Below are 24,743 nucleotides of genomic sequence, written 5' to 3'. Positions count from 1 at the left end.
GGCGTCATTTTTGACTCCTGGATAACGTGGTCCCCTCGTGTCAATTACATTTAATGCAACAGACGTCTTAATCTTCCTCTGTCTGTATCCGGCTCTTCTTGGGGAGCCGATACTGAAATTAATTATTGTTCTACTGTACATTAGCTCGTCCTAACCCTGATTATTCGTGTGAAATTTATAACTCATCTTCCCCAACGGTAGCTAAGAAGCCGGACTCAGTGCAAGGCCACGCCCTACCTATTGCCACTAGTGCTCTCCCCTCCACCCCACTACACTCTCTACAAGTTGAATGCCATGAAGCCCCTTTAGCCCTTCCGCCGTGAAATAGACGCGTTTAATTATTGTGCATATATCTTTACTCTCTCCACCACACACCCAGCCCGTGTTGCCATTTCCGACTGCTGTCAATTCGCTATAGGCAAATAGGTTGAACATAAAAAACCGTTTGCCCTCCCTACCTCATATTTATTTCCCACCTTCAGCAAACTCATCCCTCTCTCTGACTGCCGTGTCCGCCTTGGTCGATAAAACATCCAACAATTGACCTCTCTATCCATGATTATTGCACAAAAACTTCCCACCCAGTAATGCAATAACCTGCTCTTCAGATAATCAACACCACATATACTGACCATCTTCACCTCTACACAGATGGCTCTCACTACCCCACCAACAACAGGAATGGCATTGGGATTTAATATCTCCCGCCATGAAATCAAAATTCATGAAAGAATCTCCCTGAAATCCATCTGCCGTGCCGAACTAACTGCAATCTTTGAAGCTGTTACATGGCTCAGCGCTCTGTCTTGATTAGATAATCATTTTCCTGATAAACATGATTTAATATGCAAAATTTTACTAAAATGTTTGCAATTGATATTGAATGGATGTCTGTTTCTCTCGTCTGGGTCCCCTCATATTGTGGTCTCAAAGGAAACGACTGTGCGGACTTCCTTGCGAAGAAAATCCTACACAAAACTACATAACAATCATGATTCCTCCAACTGTTTCAGAAATCAGACAAGTCATCCGGACAAATTTTCAGGACGCCTGGAACGAGTTTTGGCGCACGTCCACTCATGGTCGTCATTTATACTTTATTCACAACGACGTCGAACAACCTTTCCCCATCAATTGCACTTGTCGTCGATACGAAATCATCATTCATCGACTTCGAATGGGTCGTGCTCGTCTTCCCGCTTATCTCCATTTAATTCATAAACATCCTATTGGCTTATGCCATATCTGCAACACTCCATATCCTGTAGGGCATTTATAAATCGTGTACAGTAGAACAATGTTCTACTCTACACGATTTAAAAATCAACATATTGCACTAGCCAGAAGATTAAACAAATATGTTCTCGAATTGTCTGACCTTTTCTCAAATCAGCAGTCTATGGATTTCCTTATTCAGTATGAGGACACTAACTGCTACTTTCATCTCGGATTTTTTTTCTCTCTCATTCGATACCTACATTATACATAATGTTGCAGAGGTTTCGCATTGATTAAATATTCAATTTTGTTTATTTTCACGTTTACACCTATTCACAGGGATGATTCCCCCCCCCTTTTTTTTGCTAAATACTTAGGCTCTGTATGTATTACAACAATTGTTTAATGATTTAGTCCCTTTTTATTCTGTGCGTATTGTGTACCGTCGGTCCACACGACGCTGTCCTTTTCTTTTACCTATACCCTTCTCTCAGGATCAACGGATGTGCATATCGATCTCTAAAGTGCGAATTTTCTTTTCATTTCCCAAGTTCTTCATTAGACGTCATCTTTGAGGATTTTGAATGCATGTCATGGTAATGGGCTTAATGCTGGTCTACAGAGAAGCCATCACCCTATATATGAAAACCATAGAAGATATCTTGGCAGATCTCAAAGATGCCAAGGTCTTTAGCACCTTCGACGCCAAGAATGGCTTTTGGTATGTATTGCCTGATTAGCCTTGCTCAACATTCAACACACCCCATGGGTGGTAACTTTGGTTGAGAATGCCGTTTGGCCTGTCAACAACACTAGAAGAGTTTTGTAACAGAGGAGACAAGACCAAGCATTGGAAGCTCTGAAAGGTGCGAGATCAGTGGCAGATGATATCCTGGTGTTTGGTGAAGGCAACACTATGGAAGAAGCAGAAAGAGATCATGACCAAAATGTCCCCAGCCTCATGGAGAGATGCCATGAGGAGAATCTCAACTAGAAGAAGGATAAGGCCACGCTGAAAGTGTCAGAGATTCCCTTCATCGGTCATTTGGTCACAGCATAAAGACTGAACTGGACCACAGCAAAGTGAAAGCAGTCTTTGACATGCCAAACCCAACTGATGTCAAAGGAGTTAAGAGATTCATCAGTTTCATGAATTACCTAAATAAGTTTCTCCCACGCTTGAGTGACAAGTGCGAGCCACTCAGGAAATTGACTAAGAAGGATGTTCACATGTGGTAGTCAGATATACATGACAGAGCATTACAACAAATCAAGTAGAGTTAGAAACCGCTGAGCCACTCTTACGGTACTATCTAACTGCCCTACTTTGGCAAAAGGAAGCAAGTGGCAAAAGTGACATTTCTCGTAAAAGGGCAAAATGTGTCTGTCACTTACACTGACGTCAATGGACTATCATGATGTCTTATCTAACATATCTCTTAGTAGGATGAGTGTTGCTGCATGAAATTCGGTATGGAAGAAGAGCTCATTATGTGAATTATGAAAACATCAATAACTCAATTTCGGATGGTATGTCACTTGCTTCCTTTTGCCAAAGTAGGGCAGTTTACCCAAAGAACGAGCTGACAATTCAAGCGCATTCTTCAGATGTGGGTCTGGGTGCACCACTGCTGCAAGACGGTTAGCCAATCGCCTACTCAAGCAGGGCCCTCACAGATGCTGAGACAATGTATGCCAAAATTGGAAAAGATCTTTTTTTTTTCAGTGGTAAATGGACTGGAGAAACTGTACTGGAGGAATCTACTCTTATGGCAGGAAGGTGACTATCCAATCTGATCACAAGCCCCTGGAAATCATCAGTACCAAAGTCTCTGCACAGGACACCAAAGAGGTTACAAAGAATGTTTGTAAGAATGCAGAACTATGATGCAAAGATTGTCTACACACCAGGCCCAGAGATGCATCTGGCAGATACTCTTAACCGAGCATACCTCACTGATTGCAAAGATGACACTGCCAGAAGGATGGAAAGTGTGAACATGACCAGACAAGTAACAGTACCACAACAGGTGATGGAGGAAATGGCAGAAGCAGTCAGCCAGGATAAAACAATGACGAAACGGAAGTCTTTCGGTCAGGATGGCTGTGAGACAGCATGGTGTTGATCCTGTGCTGAGACCCTACTTCCAGGTGCGAGATGAACTGAGCTTTAAGGACAATCTGGTCTACAGAGGAGAAAGAGTTGTAATTTCCAAATCTAAGCGCAAGATGATGATGCAAAAAGTGCACTCTTATTCTCACCTTGGAATTGAAGAATGTGTGCGTGGAGCATCTCTCCTGGTCAAAAATGAACTGAGAAATGAAACACTTCATATCTATGCAGCAGTGTGAGTCATGCAGATTCTTTGGCAAGAATCAGAAAAAAGAAACCTTGCATCCCCATGATATCCCTCACTCGCAATGGAGAAAGGTTGTCGCAGATATCTTACAGTTCTCAGACAAAATGTATCTGGTGACAGTTGACCATTTTTCCGGATTTTGGGAGATTGACTCCCTTGCAAACACAAAGTCATCTACTATTATCAGAAAGCTTAACGGACAGTTCGCACGACATGACATACCACAGCTGTATCTAACAAACAATGGTCCGCAGTTCGCTGCAGACCACTCTCACAAGTTTTGTAAGGACTGGGGATTTCAACACAAAATGTCCCCATACCTCTCACACAGTAATGGAAAGGCAGAAAATGCAATGAAAGCAGCCAAAGCCAAATTGAAGACGGCAAATGCATCACATTCTGATCCATATCTGAGTATATTTGCCTACAGAAATACACCAACCCAAGGTATGAACAGCAGCCCATCTCAAAGGTTGATGGGCAGAAGGGCTATGACTGGGACCCCGAGTCACTCAGAAGGCAGCCGAACGGCAACGACGCAGAGGACCCCTGTTACCACCAGATCTCGAAGGGTAGTTCGTACCCTGAAGCGCTTCGCAGATATTTTTATTTGATTTATTAATTTAAGACCTTTTTTTTTGTTCACAAGTAGAATTATTTTGAAAAGGCAAGAATCTTTTTTTTTTTTTTTACGTGCGCGCGGCGGCCAATATCCAGGAAATATTTTGGAAATCATATTGGAAGTGAACGCTTCAGCGAAGTCTGGAAGTTTAAATGCAATATATCGTAAGCATATGGACAAGTGTCCCGGGACATCGGCATTTAGATATTATTTGAATTTTTTCTTCTTCTTTAAATTGAACCTCGAAATAGAACTGGGACGATGTTTTTTTTTTTTTTGAGCAATTTTGTTTTGCACAATATAAGAACATTTTTCTGTGATGTTTTCAAACTATGATTCTAGAACACTGTTCCACGTATGGTTTGAAAATATGGACTCTGAAACGGACTCTGAAACGGATGCATGCCAATAATGTTTACGCTGATATATTTTTTCTCTTTTGTGCAGTGACTTTATAATCAATACCTTTTATATTGGTTTATGTTAAATTGTAGTTATAAAAGGAATACATAGTGGAAGTCAATATTATAGTTGAATCATTTTGTTTGACCTGACTGTTTGACATAAAAAACAGCAAAGGAAGACAAATAGTTAATGATGACCCACTACAACAAAAAGCTCCTAAAGTCGCTGACGGCTGAGCTGAAAAAATCGAGTGTAAAGTCACATCACCATACATTGGTCAAAATTGGTCTGTTTTTGGCATAATTTTGTAGTCTAGTGTTTTGTCTATCATCTGCCGAAATTTTGAAGCTAAATGATCAAAAGAAGGCAAGAAACCAGTGTTTTTTCTGGGCCATGATTTTCTGGCTTTCAACGTAACAGACACATGTCCGAAGATTTGGATTTAGTGCCGCAGCTAGACTCCGACCCTAGCAACGAGGGAGTGATCTTATTAGTCAGTGCGTGGCATCCTGATTACTGATTGGTCGTACGTAGACAGCTGGCGCTAAGCTTGAATGAACATCGCGGAGGTCGCTAGGAGCATACCTTCTATTGTCAAGCGGTGAAAACTGTCTCGCCTCCCCTTGATCATGACAGCGTTGGAAGGAAAACTTTGAATGCGTTTTTCTCGAAAGTCTGATTTCCACAACCACTTTACATGGGCTTATAAAATCATTGATATCTCAGCAACCGAGTACTTTCATGAGTTGTGCTATATATGAAATTAAAGTAGGAGGGTAAGGAAATAATGTCATGCCATTTTCAGAAATTGTCCTCCCCCGACATTCGGATCCTTTGGTTGTAGCTGGTCACAATTATTATTTTGATAAAATATGTTACAATAAAATAATCATATACATAAGGAAATTGCAGAAGGGCTTTTTGTATGAGTATATGTTAGATAACCACAAACTAGGAAAGTTGCAGAAATATCCAGAGATTATAGATATGTGATAATTATGGGAGCTGAAGTGGTAAAGAGATAAGCAGTACATAGGAACAACATGATTAGTGTAAAGCAGGCATACGTTATTTCATTTCATTGCAGATTTTAGGGCATGAGAGAGCACTATTTGAAAATGTTGTTTAGCTGCGTATAGTATAGTGGGAATCGTGCTCGTTCGACTTTCGTACAGCGTATACCATCCTGTTCGGGTGTGGCAACTGGTGTTCTGAATGTGTGCTTTGGTTAAATAAGGTAAGTTACAAATTATAGGTTTTCTTGGTACTCATTTATTGGAATATTTAATTAATAACTTACTTATTCTTATAATAAGTTGAAAATAATGTCGAAGTAGATTTAATCCAATAAAATATTGTTTATAAAATGATTTCTAAATTATTTCACTTTTGATATTAATTCACAGATCGAGCTGGAATGGGGAGTGGAATTACTAGTAAGCTACTCCCTCCCTACCATAAAAATGACGTCATCTAAGCAAAAATAGGAATAACTGATAAAATCAATTAGGCTGATACATGTTTGAAATGTTAAAATAAATATTTACATAATTTCCAGTCACATTCCCCCTCCGCCACCCCTACCCCACCCCCCAAAAAAGTAAATAAAATTTTAATTTTCATTGTGTGAAATCATATGGCTCAAATAACCCCATCTCGATCCACTTTCTGAACTAACCCGATTACAAAAATGTATTTACTTATAACTTGTATTTAGAAGTTCAATAATTTGCAGAGGTGGTTTCTCTGCTTTAAGTTAGTCCAAAATAAGTTTCTTTTCGAATATCAATAAGATATGTAAAAAAAAAAATGTTTTGTTTTCTTTTCTTTTTTACAGAAATTAACTTCAGGTAGGCGCCAAAAGAATATTAAAGTAGGACATGCGTGCTATATTATGCAGCCCTCCATGCCCGTATCAAATAGCGAATAAAGAATACCGTATACCGTATACATACCGTATAACTTCTATGTCAAATCAGCCTTAATGGTGCCTCTGTTGACTTTGTAAAAAGGAAGGAAGATGTAAAAGGTGTAGCGCTACCTCTTGCAGAAGAATAAAGCTAACAGCTAAAGCTGAAATTAATAAAGCTAACAGTTGAGCTTATACAACCTGTGTTAGAAGATTGATAAATCAGAAGGGGCCTATGATTATCCACTGACTGGAGAGTGATTATGAACCCGAGTAATTATATGGCTCTAATAGGACCAAGCAATGTTACAAGAGATGCGCAACTCACCAGCATGGCAAGACATAGTCTGCATAGAAAGTGCTGAAGAGCAGGGGCAACTTTGACTGCGTCACTTTCCTCAGGCTGTACAAGAAACACTCATATACGAGCTTGTCCATGTCTGGATGTAAACAGATAAACAATAAAAATGATACAATAATATCACTTATAATTGTTATTCATCAAGATAATTCACACCTCATTTTTGCTGCCTACTAACAATTTCGTACAAGCTGTTTTTGAAAAACAAACAACTTAGAATATTACACACATGAGAAGGTAGCTCTATTTTTAAAGAGGATACATATATGACGACGTAATTATACAATGTAGTAATAGCCTTGAAAACACACAAAATGAAACTATATAGGATTTTTGAAGTATAGGATAAAGCTTACAATCGTACAATTGACAGACATAATATACCAAAGTAAACCTAATTACTTACATGAATCTTACCCAGTTTCGCTCCCCCCCCCCTTTCAAACAGACACATGCACACAATGGGATGCTTTCACCAGGGAGGTGGAAATCAGCCAGCACGACGCCCGTTTCAAACAGAAGGCTAAAAACCACTAGCAAAGAGTGTTCATCAACACATTTTTAAGGGGGCAATTTAGTAATGCAGTAATATTAGCAGAACATATTACTAAAGTTTGAGTAAAATAGGACAATCCGTTCAAATGTTATGGATTTTTAAAGTTTTCGTGCATGAGAAGACTAAAACAGTTTGAGACGTCACTGCAGAACAACGATATCAATTCAAACGATTAATTTCACTCTAGTCAGATATCAGTCACAAAATACAGGAGAACACTATTCACACGGAACATGACAGTGATCTGATAAGGAGGGTATGTAACTAGACATTACACAGAGCGGGTAACATGTGTTTGGATGCCCTGATATAAAATAACAGTTTGAATAAAATTGATACAAGAATTGAACACACACACACACACACACACAAAGAATTGAAATGATCAAGAAAAAGAAGAAGAAAGCGCAAGATAAATGTTCACAGACTTAGAAAAAAAAATGTACACGTTCAGTAATTTTATTATGTGTGTTCATATCGATCAACAACTCTAAAAAAATACTTTTTAGAGTGCATGGATAAAAGTATCTCTTAAAATACTCTTTTAAGTACGTTTTTAGACAGGACACTGGTAGCATGTAGGGGTTGTGAGTTCCTTATCTGTTTTGGTCCAGTAAAACGGTTATTATATACTGGTATGACATTGTTCTATATCTGACTTGGAGGATGTAGACAAGCCGATGGTCGTGTGATGTACTTATAAAAATATGATATACAAAGACAACACAAAAGACATATTATACTACATGTATACCAAGGCTTATGTTATTTCTGAAAGACGTAAGTCAAGTGCTCTTTTGTTGGATTGGCTTGAAACGAACATTAACAAAGAAATATTAGGCTTCTTGTCTGCTAAATATATCGAAACCCAAACACCGATGTTCATGAATTAGAAAGCAGTTTGCTAAACGTTACTATCCCTGTTGAAAGATAACAGTGGCGTATAGACAAGACCTCAGACCTGGGTGTCGAGAGTCCAGATTTTGCAGTCCAGAGAGACGATCACTTAATATATGTACAATATTGTACATTGTATAATGTTCAAACAACCACACACGAGCGCGTGCGCGCGGGCATACACACACACATACGTACACGCACGCACACACACACACACACACACACACACACATAAATTCCCATACACACATTTTCCCCCTTGATCATTACTGATTTCATTCGACTCATACATGGATTAACCAATTCTGGGTAGGCCCTATAACATGAAGACCTAGAAATGTCGCTATGGTGTATGTATGACGACTAGTATGCCTCCACCATCGCATGGTTCTTCCAATGGGTCTATAGTACATCATGACAATGTGAGACATTTTCTTATACACGTGTAATTGGCAAAAAAAAAAAGGAAAAGAAAATCAAATGACATGTTTGTACCAAATATGTTGAATGTTTACTTTCCTTGAACTAGGTTTCATTTGGATGGATGGCTAAATATTGTTGAAGAGAGTAAGTATTCGGGAATGTGAGCATTTTCTCTTGACCTTTGACACCTATCCTTTGACCCCATGGCCCACAAATCTTCAAATAATCACTAACTGGTATGACATCCATTTCATGGCAATAATTCGAGCTATTTTCAAAATATGGGTAAAAATTGTGACATTTTAGCAATTTCTACTTGAACTTTGACCCAATCGCCAAAATCTTTCCCTACAAAATCATCGTCCAGTAATGCATGTATATACCTAGTTTGAGTAAGTTTTTGCATTGCGTAATCTCCCAGCTATGTGGAAAAGTGTAATTTCAGTATTGAATGTTAGAATACAAGCATTTTCACTTGACGTTTGACCTTTGACCCCATGGCCCGAAATTTTCCCTAGATAATTTTTATCTGGCCATACATAATACACTAAGTTACATGAAAATACCCTCAGGCATTGAATTGCATAGATATGGGGAAACTAGTAAAATCTTAAGAATTTGACCTTGACCTTAGAACTTGAATATGTGCACCCAAAAGTTGATAGGCACAACTACGTGCACTCTTACATACAATCCTATGCCCAAATTATTAATCTTCAATATAGGCATACTGCAATAATCTCCCACTTCAACATCGACAATGACAGTAAATCAGTTGTAATCAGTCCAACTATTCAATACTAACGAAAAGATATTGACATAGCAATCATATTCCCCTTGAATATGTTGGATCATTATGAATGATATTCTCCATATAAAAACATATACAAAAAATACGTTGTACAACTCAATAATGAAGTTGTACATAGAAGCCCAATCAGCACCTCCTTCCAGCCGAAAATCTTCATCTGTCATTATCCTAAATAATTAGTCATACCAAATAATTCTTACAATTTATAACTATCCTCCACTTCAAATCAAACCCCAGTCCCACCAACCCTACCCGATTCACCCCAAATCACAAAACACACATAAACCCACCCACACACACTCACTCTCTCTCTCTATCACGGGCGCACACACACACACACACACATACCCACACCAACGCCCATACTGTCTTAATTCCTGATGAAGCCCCTTAATGCCAGTTTGGCGGACAAATATTGCATAAAATATAACGACACATATAATGCCTACAGTGATAATACGTATTTCAAAAGAGAGAAATGCTTATGTTCTTGTGTCGGAAATATTTTCTTGTTCTAACAAATGTAATCCCAACTTATTTCTTTTAGAAGCATTTTTTTTCTTTATCCCGATATCCCATTGTGTTTGATCTGTTTATGCACGCGCATACAGCACACAGCACACAAATCAGAGACAAACAGACAATTTAACAATTTGTTTACTGGTTCATCATGTTGCATAGGTGTAATATTCGCAAAGCGCATGCGCAGCTAGCTGACAATGAGTCAATGCAATTCAAATAGATTAAATCTCTCCCCCTTAGTTTTGAAATGTGCTTTGCATCAATATTCAATTTCCAAGTTGTCTTAATTCTTTAAACCCTGTATGATTTGAATAAGTTTTGTTTTCGTAGAAAAGAAAATCCATTTTGTTTAATTTTATTTTAACTCTCATTCTTTTTTTTCCGATTGTCATTGTGTGCTACACATACGACAAGTCCTCCAAATATTTATTCTTATCTCTGAGGGTTTTTTTTTTCTGTGTGTTATTTAGCCCATCACAATATCATCCATTTATCATGATCATAACCGGCATTCATTACGGACATATTATGTCCGTAATTTTAAGTCCGTAGTCGATGTCATGTCCGTATTCAGAATCCATAATAATCAGTTTGCTTTCTGATTCGCTTCGGGTACTGCTTGCCCTCGATGCGAACCGGCGTTTCATCGTTGACATCATCGTGATGAGCTTCCGCGTTTTCTTTGTCGTCGCTTCCTTCGTCCACTTTGTCTTCGCTTGATGTCGGCATCCCGACTGTGAAATCAACAGGGTTTTGCGACTGGTTGTCACTCGCGATTTCTTCTCGCGTTGCTGTTGCTGCGCGTTTGAAGATCGAGTCAGCGTGTCGTTTCCATATTTGACTTTCGTCACCTTCTACGTTCACCTCGGATCATAAGACAAGGGACCGATCGATACGTCGTGTGATACGCCCAGGCAACCACCGATTTCCTCTTCCGTAGTTGCGTATCAGCACGTTCTCTCCTTCCTGGGACTCGTCGAATGTGGTGGAACTTCTGCGCGAACTTCTCGTTCATCAATGTCTGTTCATTGGGCTCTGCCATGTTGAAACGCGTGCGAATGTTCCTCTTCATTAGCATTTCTGCTGGCGTTTGCGATGTTGACTCCTGTGGTGTCGAGCAGTACGTGATGAGGAACCGTGCCATCCTCGTCTGGAGTGGTCCCGTCTCCTTTCGCATTGCCGACTTCACCGTTTGCACAGCACGCTCAGCGAGACCGTTTGTCGCTGGATGGTAAGGCGCGCTCTTCACGCGGCGGATTCCATTCGCTTTCATGAAATGCGCGAACTTTCCGCTTGCGAAATATGGACCGTTATCCGATACCAGCGTGTGAAGAAGACCATGTGTTGCGAAAACACTGCAAAGCTTGTCAATTGTGACATCGCTGGTAGATTCGTTCGTGACGTGCACTTTAATCCACTTCGAATAGGCGTCGACGAGCACTAGGACCTGCGTAATCCACATGTACTCGCTACCACGGCTGCAAAGGTTGCTCCCACGAATGAAGGGGTGCTCTTTCTGATGTGCTTGAAAAGTGTCACATGCTCGGACCTTTCTCTCGAGGCCCTTGTCGATCCCGGGCCACCAAACACAGCTTCGACAAATTGTGTTCATTTAATTTTTACAATGCCCGGGTGGGCATCATGAACTTTTTTCAGTATTTGAGCTCGACATTGGGGTAGGAGTATGACGCAAATACCCCACAATAGGCATCCTTCGTGCACACTCAACTCATTCTTTCTGCTGAAGTAGGGCTTCACATTTTCATCCAATGGTTTTTCCAGCCACTCATTCATAACAAAGTCGCGAACATGCAAGAGCGTTGGGTCTCTTTGCGTCATCATTATCACTTTCGCTGGATTTGTTGGTGATTTTTCCATCTCATTCATGAGCAGCACGCTATCCCCTGGGATTGGTGCTCGCTCAACTGTGACTCGTCGAGGGTTAGCGTCAGCGTTGGAGATCGTCGGACCTGGCTGGTAGACGAGCTCGTATTCGCACGCCGCGAGAGTCAACGACCAGCGAATCACGCGGGGTTATGCCATAGCTGGAAAGGCTTGCTGTTGTTGAATAAAGCAAGCAGCGGTTTGTGATCTGTCTTGACCACGAATCTGCGTCCGTCCACGTAAGTCGGCCGTAATAAGGCAAAACAACGTAACTCAGAATATCATGTTCTGAGAAAAACGAGTTTGAAAATTCAATTGGTTCCCATTTTTCCGTCATAGGAGTAAAACACTTTTGAAGCAGCGAAGTTTCTTAGGCATTAATAAGCAATATCTCGATAAAATTTCAGTAAAATAGGACTTCCCGTTTTAGAGAAATTGCCATGTTTAGAATAGATACAGCATTTTACCGAATCACAGCACTGTGCTGATGAGTAATTCTAGTTTGCCAAAAGAGCGTATCCTTACGTTGTGCGAGAATCCTCACGCGGCAACATATCAATTAGGCAAAAGAACGTATCCTGACTTACGGCGCGTATATTATAAGCATTCTCCCGCGAAGCCACTTCAGTATGCCAAAAGAACGTATCTTGACTTACAAATATCTGCGCCTTAACCCTTTCATCAATGTAATTAGGCAGAATGACGTATCCCGACTCAATGGCAACAACCTCTATCATTTATTTATTTGACAAATTTTCTTAACTGGATAATAAAAGTCCCGTTATATGTTTTTAGATATATATTAAGAATAGTAAAACACAGTAGCTTGCAAAATTATTGATGCAAGTGAACATTTTCATTTTTTTTTTCTGAAAACTTACCGAGTATGTGCTAAAATGTAATTAGTTGTTATCTACCAATCACCGTAAATTTTTGTTTTTCTTTATTTGCATATACAGTTTATAGTTTATTGAGATGTCCATTCTTTTTTTATTATCTTTAAGTGTATGCTTTTTATCCCTTGATGTAAGATTTTTCATTGGGAACATAATTATACATTGTATTTGGTTTATCATTCATGTTGTTTTAACAAAAACATGGATTTGGATTAATACTGACAACTAAAGTACGAGTTTGGGTAAAGTCTGTAAAATGGATTTCATGACACTTCTTATGCCATGTGCTACAATTAAGATGAACTTGAAATATGTATAATTTTTAGTATGACAATGCATGAGTGGCAAATATTATGACTGTATGAGAACTGGCAAAAAAAAATAAAATCAACTGGGTACTGAAAAAATTGTATAGACATCTGCACATACACTTCGTTTCAAAGACACATACACGCAATTTAATGTGTTGCTATTGAGACTCCTATTCTAATTTCTATCTTTTCTTTGATTTATTTAACGATTTCCATTGAGATGAAAGGATTTTAACAGAAAGAATGATATTTTGTACTCTGTTTATCGTTATAAGTTGTTAATGTTTGGTTGATTGCATGAATTGTATCCGTAAGGTTAAAACTTCTAATGATAATATGCCTCAATTCTTTGAACAGCAACAATAATAACAATGATTTATCAGGTAATCATGAATCCAGGTTTTAATGTTTTTAGGTGTAACTTGACCACTCACACATACACACACACACACGCACACACACACAACCAAGCAAGTACAAAAACACACAAAACACACACACACACACACACATACACACCTCAGACTTGTCAGAGTTGCAAACATTCTCTCAGTAGAATAACTTTGAGAAAGACATGACAGAAATGTAGATGCAGAGACTGATTTACATCTTCTAAAAGGTTTATAGGGAAAAATGTGTGTACAACTGTTTCTCAAAGACAACAGCATTACAAAAATCATTCGATTATTTGCAAGTCTTAAAAATATGACATAGATATCTTCGCCTTCTTATTAAAATTTAAGGGAGAGTTTGACATGCCATTATGCTTTTATCACATTGAAAGCAAATCAGCAGTAACTAAACGTTATCATGATGGTTAATAAGAAATAAAAAAAAAAATGTAATTTACTTCCCGAGTAAAGTAGCTTACATACGTACCACAGTTGAACAAAACCCTGGGAACAAAATTTTCGACAGAACATAATTGTTGTTGTTGTTGTTTTTTTTTTCTGGAGATTAGTTATACTATTACCATATCAGACCTTCGCATCAATTTTACCTTGGAAGATCAGAACATCTACAAATTAAAAATTATAAATAGCACACATAACATTTTTAATCCTTACTGTTGTTGAAGATCAAGTGTAGTAAGAAGTAAATACTTGGGTAAAGAACAATTATTAGGCAGCTTAAACGAAGGGAAAATTTGCAACAGTATTCACTTTAAACACATTTCAATAAACGTCTTATCACAACAGCGATGTGCTGTGCTGCAATACATCTGCGTTGTCTGAGAGCTCCCGGAGGGATTAGGCTCAAAATAAAATATGAAAATTTTGCAGGAAATAAGGTTACCAGTTCCCTGGTTTTCTGAAATATGTTGACATGTTTCAATCGACATGATATTGATTTTGAGGACAAGCATTTACAACAATATTTGATATGAACAAGTGATAGTTTTACCTAAAGTTGATAGTCATCATTTCAAAGGGCAATAAGCCCTCATATTTTTTTTTTCGAAATAGAACCTTTAGTTTCATATTAATATAAAAACAAAATCTTTCTTGTGACTTCATAGCGTGAGAATAGTCATTAACACTTCACAGTTGAGTTTTGCGAGTTCTTAATTTAACTGTGAAAGATTTACCTGATCCTATATAAACAATCCGAGTGTTATTATTTTTCTTCTAGAGTTGACTGATCTAGTGCACAATCCACTCCATCTTTCATGAGATTCTGACGGGCTTGCACAGCTGTTCTGAAATTTGTATAGTTGCTCTTTTCTCTGCTTTCGAACTGCTCGGTAGACCACTGCAGGAAAATGTAAAAGAAACGGAAAAGAATATTTAACACAAAATAAGGCACTCTGTATTTTCCATACAAGACAGCTAGTGAATTTCAACTCTGCTTTAGTTACATTATGTGATTAAATTCTTCATTAGACATGGTTGTGTGTAACAAATCCTCTCTCACAGACCCCCTCCCACTGCCAAAAAAAAAGCAAAAGAAATGAGAATGAGTATTCAATATCGAAATACACTCACAATATCTATTATTCAACATCATACAAATACCCCTTGAGGATATACAAGGCTGTGTGTTTGTTTTTGAGAGAGAATGGTGACTATTTCGTCAGTTTTCATTTAATATTATTTCTTTTTATCGCTAAGGAATGAACTGTGAAATGTGGTATTCTCAAATTATCAAAGAGTCATCATCATGGATTCTGCCTTCTTTTATTTTTTCTTTTATAATTCTTCCAAATGCCGGTTTGTGTCGCCAGTGATAGGTGGGATTCATTTCTTCCCCCTTCTTCTACTTTTGTTGTATGAATTAATAGGTGATTATTCAACTTGTACCTTTTATTGTACTTGATACACTGCATTCCCTTTCTGTGCTGGTCTAGGCTGGCGGTTGGTGTGGACACTGAAAAGAGAGACATGGAAATATGTACATTGTATTTCAACACGAATGTTAATATCATCTAAAGTACACGATTGGGTCTGAATAACTTTCCATAGTATTTAAAACCACCTAACTTAAGAATAGATATTTGAATTCTATGAGCTTTTGCCCTCAACATTTTTATGGGGAGGGGTGGAACGTATAACATGTATAGGATCTAGCATGGCTACAATGCATTTTCTTTTGTATCGAAATGAAAAAAAAAAATGTTTTAAAGAATATGTACAGCTGCCTAAAACTGCACAAAGAATACCCCCCCAAAAATGAAAAGATAAATCAGGCTTCCATAGTTAGCAGGTACAGAGTACCATTAAATATGACTTTATTTTTGTAGGCTAATTTTAAGTGGATAGTATTCCTGTATGTATGAAAACACCACAATCATATTCTTCATCCTTTCAAGAAATAACAAACAAGATATAAGACTACTTGTGTTTAACCAAAGATGTAGACCAAACATTATTTGTTGTCCTTGCTTTTCTTGCCAAAGTAATGATGTTAATGTCATTATTAGAACATATCGTCTTCCATCAGTTCATGTTGCCACTGAAGACTAGATGGAATTCGTCAGTATCAAGCTTTATTGTCATTAGCTTGAAGTCGAGTCTACTGTTTACTATAAAGCTGTTACTTTTTTAGACTTTTAGACCAAAACTGAATTTGAGGTAGAAGACGTCAAGTCGATGATCATTACAGTATATTGGGGTCCACTTAATTTATTTGCGCATAGGTAAATTTCTTTTGAGAGTCACTACTTGATCTACTAGACCACTAGTAGTAGTACAAGTATCCTACATTTACATAGTCCTTATTACATTAGTAGAACCACAACCACAACCATACCTATGAGCCACGTTTTGCCAATAGCTCACCGAAAGGAAAGTCATACTCATAGCTGTAATTTTGCTCTTTATTTTCATAGCTTGCTGAGTTTTTTGTTTATTTTTTTTTACTCATCGATTTGTTAAATCTAAGTGAAAACTATTACCGAAAGTACTGGACCCTACTAGCAAAGCGTACTGTCGTCCAGTCTGTACAGCCCAATCGACGTACATTGGTACTCCGCACGGCTTCTGGTCGGGCTAGATCAAACTTAGACCTGACAAAAAAACGTAAAACTTACCGGTGTTACCGCTGATTGTCTTTGTGATAGCATTAACTGGTCAGGAGAATATCCATTCCATGACTGCAAAACAGAACAATGGGCATGACTTCATGGTTCACACTGCAGCAAAGCTTGCCTGCCAGTCAACCAGTCGGTGTAACTCTGCTTTTTCAAAAGCTGCTGTTGTCGCAAGCGGCGCGGCAGCAGCGGCGGCACTACATACACTCACTGCCGCGGCTGAAATGGATCTGCAGCACGTAGCCGTAGGTCTAATACACATAGAGTTATGCAGTGTAGCGTGTGTTGTGATGGCCACAATGTTGATACGTTGTTTTGCCGTGCTGACTGTAGCGCGCATGGCCCTGATTTTATACAGCAAAGTGCTGTATGACGACATACGTTCGTTTGGCGTCGCTATTTCCTTCTTTTTTCTTGAGAAACCACCATGACAAAACAGTGTATGTAAAGATACGTTCGTTTGCCGTAACAGCGAAAATGCTTTCTCTGTCATTTCTATACGTATCTCAGGTTACGTTGTTTTGCCTAGCTGGAAACGGCAAAGTTGTGAAAAAGGTGCGTAAGATACGCTTTTTATCTCTGAAATGGTTAACATTTGAGAATTGAGACATTCATCATTAAAAAGAGCGCATTTTATTTAGGAGCCATATGCTCATAACTCAAAATGCCCAAATTTTGAGTTACGTTTTTTTGCCTCATCACGGCCGAAGTGTGAAACTTTTTCACTCCGAAGATGATGTCTAGACCTTCCTTGTCTAATTGTGAATAATTTTTCTCAGCATCATTCAAGCTGCGGGATGCTTAGCCTACTGGCTTTTCAGTCTCGTCTTCCATCACCTGTGACAGCACTGCCCCCACTCTGTATGGGTTGGCATCACAGGTGAGGACCAGCGGTTTGATGGTGTCATAGTGTGTTAACAACTGTGCTGACTTGAGTGTTTCCTTCGCTTGTGGGAACGCGTTTCCCTGTTCTGGTCCCCACTACTTTCTCAACAACCGATGAAGTGGTTCCAGCATTGTAGACAGATTCGGCAGGAACTTGGCATAATATAGTTGATCATGCCTAAGAACGCCTTCAGGTCTCTCACGTTTGTCGGCTCAGCTAGCTCGTTGATGCAGAGCCTTCTATTACAGAGTTTGGCCAACCCTGTTATGAGATTTTCCGATCTACGGTGCCCATTGCGTGCAAAGAGGTTCTATTATGAAATAGAGTAAGCCCTCACCATTCCGTGCGTACAAATGGGGTCAATTGAACAGTGGCGCGCGCGCACGAAAGAGGTTGACTACCAGAAACGTGTGGTACCCTTGCGAATGCTCGACTTCTAGACCACTTTGCTAATCGCGGCGGGTCGTTCAATTGGTCCCGCTTCTATATGCGAGCGCGCACTCTACTACATTATAGAACCTCTTTGGTGGGCACAAGGTGGGCACAAAATGGCGCCTGTGTTTAAGTTGGCCAAACTCTGTAATTGAGGGTTCTACGTTGATGGCTTGAACTCGTCCCTCTGTTGGCTGGAACCCGTCTGCGCTGACTTTGTGGCCCAGGTATTGAACCTCGTTGACGAGAAATGCGCACTTTTCTTGCCTCAACCGCAGCCCCGCGTCTTGAGGTCTGCGTAGAACCTTCTCGAGAGTGTTGAGGTGTTTGTCCACTGTACTACCAGTGACCAGCAAATCATCCAGGTATACCGCGACTCCATCAATGCCTGCTAACAGATTGTCCATGGTGCTCTGAACACTGCAGGTGCCGTCGAAATTCCAGACGGCATTCTGGTGTATTGAAACAAACCGATGTGTATTTATTGTCACCAGTTCCTGCCTTTCCTCGACAACCTCAACTGTTGATACGCATTCGACATATCCAACTTCGTAAATTGTTTTCCATTCACGAGCTTCATGAACAGCTCTCCTATCCAAGGGATCAGGCAGGTGTCGGCTCTGGCTGCTTTGTTGACAGTTAGCCTGTAATCCTCACAGATGCGTACTTTGCCATCTGCCTTGCATGTCAAAGGAACGAATGGAGCTGCCCTTTCAACATGCTGAACTGGCTCGATGATTTTCTTTTGTTGGAGACGCTCCGATTCGCGATCAACGCGATCATAACGAGCAAGTAGCACAGATCGAGGCTTGATGAATAATGGCTGCACGGCGGGGTCGACGTCGATGTCGACTTCTAACCACTCCTTTCAGAGTCCCGAGTTCCGCTTTCAAGAAGAGGTCACCGTAGGTGGATAGGAGGCTTTGCAGGCGGTCGTTGCCGTTTAACTGATTTACTTCCTGCCAGTTGAGCTTTAGAACTTTCAACCAATCGCGTCCCAGCAAGCTTGGCTCCGCCCCCTTCTCTACCAGCAGGCGGAGAGCAGCTTTTTGGTTGTGGTAGTTGACCGGCAACGTGCACTTACCCAGCAAATCCTCTCTCTGTCCGGTGTATATTCGGAGCACTACATTGCTGTCTTTAAGCTGTAATCTTTCACCTTCTGTCCAGTCACTTTTCCAGGTCTGCTCGCTTATAATATTCACCGTCACCCCAGCTCCGGTGTCGACTTCCATCGAAATGACTTTTCCTCCCACTACCATTTTCACAGTATACACTGGCTGGCTTTGCTTTGTGGTAGCATGATACGGTCCATAAACATCATCCTCTTTGGTCAATTGGTGGCTTTTAGCATTTCTCCTCTGGTCATACACCTTTTGACCATTTTCTCGACCATTTTGTGCAGTTTTCCTCACTTTTGACCTGCAAACTTTTGCGAAATGTCCCATTTTTCCGCAGTCGAAACATTTCCCCTGTCTCGCCGGGCACTGTTCAGGGGCATTATGTTTGGACGACATTCCACAACAATGACAGCTTGATCCCTTCGCGGACATTCCTTTGCCGCTGCGCTGGCCCCTCGAATGCTCCAGGTTTGTTTACTGCTGCACTTTTGTGGAGATCTGCTGCGTTTCTCTCTGCTGTTTCGATGGCGGTGGCAATCGCTACCGCTTTATCAAAGTCAAGTTTATCCTCGGCTGGCAATGTCGCTGAATATGTCGTTGCTAATCCCACAAATCCCACAAAACAGCTTTCACCAGATTTATGAATTCGATGTCTCCAGGATTCTGTGGCGCGCACATGCGAGACATAAGCTTGTATGTCTTGGCCCCAAAGGCACTGAGCAGGATGGAGCGTTTGTTGATCTCCTTACTGATGTCGTTGGCGGAGAAGTAGTGTCCCATACGTTCCACGTACTGCGACCAGCTTCCTTTCTCCTCATTAAACTCTCCAATCGACACGAACGTAGCCATGTTCAATTCCGAGAAAAGGCACCAATTAAGAACAAGAAAACTGTGCTTCATCCTCGTCGCCAAATTGATATGCTCACGCACGCATACAGCGCAAATCGGAGACATTATAGAGAGACACTTTGACACGCTTCTCACTGTCTTACTGGTTCACCATGTTTCATACGTGTAATGTTCGCAAAGCGCATGTGAAGCTAGCTGGCAATGAATCAATGCAGTTCAAATACATTACAGTGTTCTTATGAATTTCTGCAGGAAGAGGAATTTCACTCTTCGACCTACATTGAAGAATACCTTGTATTTCAATATAAACAATATTGTACTACAACATAATTATTATGTTAGGGTCCCTCCCCATTAACCCAATATGAATCTCTATCTACTCTTCATTTCGAAAATCTGTCAACCCGAACTTATCTATCACTTTCTGCCACATAATAGAGTTAAAGGGGAAATCCGGGCGATTTTCACAATTTCCCATCATGAAAACCATAAATCGACAGTTCCATGTTTAGATTTGTGGAATCTACTGTGGTCCTTGAGCAGAGAAAACAACACTCTGAAAAACCCAAAGACTCCAACTCTCTCGCTTTCGACCGGAGATCTCACGCCAAAAACCCATTTTTACAAAATCTCCCGTTCTCCCGCTTGAGATTCATTTCTCCCGCCCTGGCTCTGTTTCTCCCGCTTGTATGGTTTTCTAGATGCCGGTCAATTTCATAATACACATGCATGTATAGCATCTGCACATGATATATGAAATGAACTTTTATTAAGTCAACATATATGAGTTGATTCATTGAATTATTACTTAGGGTCCTACTTAGTGCCATCGTAATACTATGTTGAAAATAAGCCTGAGATAACACGAGAAAGCATAATTATATAGAACCCTGAATGACCCAAGGAAATTCGCGCACATCAAGTTGGAGTCTCCCGTTTGCGAGGGGTTCAAGCGGGAGAATCTTCAGATCAGAAGGTGCTTGGGGTTGGAGTCTCTGAAAACCCCAAACAAATTACACTGAACAACGATGATGACATAGCATCTTCACCATAGGAATTCAATTCAATTTCAATTCAATAGTTAATTTATTTCCATCATCAAAAAAGAAAAGAAAAAGGGAACATGATCCAAAGTGGTACAGTTTTTTTTTTTCAGATTGTCTTACATTCGTCTGATAAAAGCAACAATGCACTTTGCCATGGCAACAAAAATAGTAAATAATCACAACGATGGAAAACAGTGTTCCACTAAAAAAAGCCAAGCTTGTAAGACGTGGAACACGGGATCAAGACAACAACAGCATCAATTTGTTATACCAATAAAGCATATTCATTCTAAATTCTTCTATATACTATTGTACATTACTCATTGGTATATGATGCTGATACTATGAACAATACTTACTATGATTTTAGAATGCAAACATATAAACTATATAACATATCATATTTATGGCACAGACACTATAGGGCTAGGTATGCCAGGAAAATTGACCGGAAAGGAAGATATACAATCGGCCACAAAAAACGTAACGACGACAACAACAACAACAACAACAACAACACAAAACACAGAAATGGAGTCAAAAGGGGCCTGAGCTTTCGATCCTAGCAGAACCTTCGTCAGAGGCAAAATCTCAGAAATAACAGAAATTGAAGAAATGCACTCAGACAGCTACTGGACAATGAAGAACGAGGAAAGAGGAGCAGGGAAGAGAGAGGAGGAAAAGGAGAGGGAAAAGGAGAGGGATAGAAAAGGTCTGTGGACACACTACAAAAGCTCAAGTCAAGTGAAACATAACGGGTTTTTTCATTATACAGAATTAAATGGTATGTATGGAAAACAATTTTTTTTTTTTAAGTTATACTTAAATATGATTAACTTCACAGATTCTTTTAAATCATTATCTATAAGCTATTCCAAAATCTGGGTCCGGTATAAACAAATGTATTTTGAGTGTGTACAGATCTCACTATTTAAAGGGAAGATGAAATTCGTTAGATTGTCTCGTGGGATAATTATGTACATGGCTGTTACGGTGAAGTAAAGAATGAAATATTTTGGGTAAATGGTGCCAGTTGTAATTAAACATAAATTGACCAAGTTAGAATAAATACAACTCTTTTATTTTCAGGATTTTGTGTTCAAGGAACAGCTTATCAGTATGTGCTCGGATATGAAGGTTGAAAACAATTCTGAGTGTCATATTTTGCAAAAGAAAAAGTTTATCTAACAATGTCGAATATGTATTCCCCCAAGCAAGAATTCCGTAATTCAAGTACGTCAATACCAAACTTGAATAAAGCGCAATCAAAGCAGAAGGAAGGTAATATTCCAATCTATTTATTATGCCTATATGTTACGTGCAATTACATTACAAATATTTTATATGACACTTCCATGATAACTTATTATCAATACAAACACCTAAAAATTTAATAGACGAAACCTCTTCTAGGGGAGTAGTGTCATATATATATAACATTACCTGGTAATCTATGTAAGGAATTACTGAAAAACATATACTTTGTCTATTCAATATTCAGTGACAATTTATTTTCATGTATCCATTGTGATACATTCTTTAATTCATAATTCACTGTACTAATTAAAATATCAGGGTCAGGGTGGGAATAAAAAAGATTGGAATCATCCGCAAATAATATAAAAGAGAGTTTATCTCAATATCTACAAATGTCATTAATGTAAACTATGAATAACAGTGGGCCTAACAAACTTCCTTGCGGAACGCCACATTCGATTTTTTTCAAAGAAGAATCAAAGCCGTTCACATGTACATATTGAAATCTGTCAGATAAATAACTCATTGGTGGAAAAATGAGCAAAGAAAATGGGGCTCCATCGGGATTCGAACCCGAGACCTCCGGAATGTTAGCCCGGTGCTCTACCGACTGAGCTATAGAAAGCCCTTGTTCAGTGTTCGTCCCAGAAACCCTTAATTCTCAATGCTCGGATGGACAGGTCAGAAGCTATAACAATGTGTTTGTGTGTGACAGACACACACACACACACACACACTTGAACCTGGCATAAACCCGAAGGATAATTCAACTTGGGGATAAATGCGAGGGATCACCGAAGTGATGCAGCTTTCTGAGTATGTAACAAACGTAAAGGGAAGAAAACTAATCAGAAATGAATATGAATTATTAGTGGAAAATTGATATAGATAAATAACTCGTGAACCACTGCAAGGCTTTTCCACGAATATCATAATGGGATAACTTAGAGAGAAGTATACTGTGATTAATCGTATCAAAAGCCTTGGAAAAGTCCAGGAAGATGCCTATTGTATGCGAAAATGTATCAAGTGTATGTGTAATCTCTTCCACAAAGGTAATTAAAGCGTGGGTGGTGTTGTGATTTTTTTCTGAATCCAAGTTGAAAGTTCGTACATATATTACTCATATTAAAAAAATTGACAGTTCGGATATATACTATTTTTTTCCAAAATGTTAGAAATTGAAGTTAATAACGATATCGGTCTGTAATTATTGACATCATTCTTCTCCCATTTCTCATGTATAGGTATAACTTTGGCAGTCTTCATCTGATTTGGTACAAGCCCAGGCATAAGTGATGAATTAATAATATGTACTTAACGATCTATTATATGAAGAATTATATTTTTCAACAAATAATTATCGATTCCATCACAACCTTAGTTTTTCCCTTCTTTCAAATGATAAATAATATCAATAACTTCTTCATTATACGTAGGGTCCAAAAATATAGTTTTAGGATTAGGTATATCTAAAAAATCATAAAACACTTTATCAGATGACGGGATATTTTGTGATCATTATTTTTTTCCAATCAATGCAAAAAAAAAAAAAAAATACAAATTTCGGCCATGCCAGCAGGTACATTGTTTGAGGTATTACCCCAGATACTTCTGAAATACTAAATGCACCATTAGATGTATAACATCTTTTAGTGGTTTCCAAGTATTCTTTATATCATTTTTTATATTTCATTATCTGGTTAGCATAAAATTTTCTCTTTTGTAAACGCAATAAATTAGTAAGCGTGTTTTTATAATTCAAATATTTTTGTCTATTTTTATCCATTGGGTTACTCCTATACTTATAAAACATTTTTTTTTCCCTATTAATCGATGTTAAAAGTGATTGGGTTATCCACCGGAGTCTTGGGAGTTCTTTTGTAACTATTTTTTCTTGTACAAAACGGAATATGTTCATGAATTTTAGAAGTGATAGTTTTCATAAAATAATCATAACATAAATCAATATCGGCATTATTGTATACAAAAGACCAATCAGTGTCTTTAAAAATTTTTGCAAATTGATAAGATTATTGGACGTAATCTTATTTAATTATTTTGCCTAGGAGTTAACGCAATTGGCACTTTTGTAAATATAGGATAATGATCAGAGATTTCAGATAAAACAATTTCAGACTCGGGAATGGGGAGAATATTACAAAAAATATTATCTATCAAAGTGGCAGATCGGTCAGTAACACGGGTGAGCTTGGAAATTAACGGTAATAAAGAAACAGACATTAAGGTTTCCACAAATTCTTGCGAAATATGTTGGGAGTTACATTTCATAAGATCAATATTAAAATCACCCATTACGTATACATGTTTATTTGTAAAAATAAAATTCTGCATTAGATTTTGTATATACAACAAAAAATCATTCGGATTCGATCCATGGGGTCTGTAAACAACTCCAATCAATATGCTTTTCCCATTTGGGTTTAC

General features: G+C 38.8%; 1 non-coding gene and 1 pseudogene across 1 annotated transcript; both read right to left on the bottom strand.

Annotated features, from left to right (window-relative positions):
* LOC140245738 (eukaryotic translation initiation factor 2D-like) overlaps nucleotides 1-24,743 on the bottom strand; it is a 335,728-nt pseudogene that overhangs the window by 192,216 nt on the left and 118,769 nt on the right.
* Trnav-aac (transfer RNA valine (anticodon AAC)) lies at nucleotides 22,848-22,922 on the bottom strand. The gene has a single exon. It is a non-coding gene; the product is annotated as a tRNA-Val (tRNA).

The sequence above is a fragment of the Diadema setosum genome, unplaced genomic scaffold, assembly GCF_964275005.1.
Source record: "Diadema setosum unplaced genomic scaffold, eeDiaSeto1 scaffold_26, whole genome shotgun sequence".
Taxonomy (NCBI): domain Eukaryota; kingdom Metazoa; phylum Echinodermata; class Echinoidea; order Diadematoida; family Diadematidae; genus Diadema; species Diadema setosum.
Note: the sequence above shows the minus strand (reverse complement) of the source record. Positions and strands in the feature narration are given on the sequence as shown.